General features: G+C 37.4%; 1 protein-coding gene across 1 annotated transcript in view; it reads left to right on the top strand.

Moving 5' to 3' along the window:
* TRIM65 (tripartite motif containing 65) overlaps positions 1–780 on the top strand; it is a 21,112-nt gene that overhangs the window by 5,091 nt on the left and 15,241 nt on the right. The gene's annotated exons all lie outside the window — the stretch shown is intronic.

The raw sequence follows: 780 nt of genomic DNA, 5'->3' as shown, positions 1-780 counted from the left end.
TTATGCCTCCAGCTTTATTTTTTTTGCTCAGTGTTGCTTTGGCTATGCATGGTCTTTTGTTTTTCCATATAAATGTCTGGATAGTTCTTCCCNGTTGCTGTATTCTGTTTGCTAGTATTTTAGTGAGGATTTTCGCATCTATATTCATCAAGGAAATCGGCCTGTAGTTTTCTTTTTTGGTTATATCTTAACCTGGTTTTGGTATCAGGATGATGTTTGCTTCNTGGTGGCTATTGTAAATGGGCAGACTTTCTTGACTTCTCTTTCTGCATGTTCACTATTGGAGAAAAGAAATGCTACTGATTTTTTGTGTGTGGATTTTGTATCCTGCTACTGTGCTGAAATCATTTATCAACTCCAAGGGTTTTTTTGTAGAGGCTTTACGTTGTTCAGTTTATAGGATCATGTCATCTTCAAACAGGGACAGTTTAACTACATCTTTTCCAATCTGGATGCCCTTTATTTCCTTCTCTTCTCTGATTGCTCTGGCTAGTACTTCCAATACTATGTTGAATAGGAGTGGTGAGAGTGGGCAACCTTGTCTGGTTCCTGTTCTTAAAGGAAAAGCTTTCAGCTTTTCCCCATTCAGGATGATATTGGCAGTGGGTTTATCATATATGGCTTTAATTATGTTGAGATACTTTCCATCTATTATACCCTTATAGAGGGTCTTTGTTATGAATGAGTGCTGAATTTTATCAAATGCTTTTTCAGCAACAATGGAGATGATCATATGGTCCTTGATTTCCATTCCTTTGGATATATTCCCAGCAGTGGGAT

Source organism: Galeopterus variegatus, unplaced genomic scaffold (genome assembly GCF_000696425.1).
Source record: "Galeopterus variegatus unplaced genomic scaffold, G_variegatus-3.0.2 Scaffold219, whole genome shotgun sequence".
NCBI lineage: Eukaryota > Metazoa > Chordata > Mammalia > Dermoptera > Cynocephalidae > Galeopterus > Galeopterus variegatus.
The sequence above is the reverse complement of the archived record's forward strand: the minus strand, read 5'-3'. Positions and strand labels throughout refer to the sequence as shown.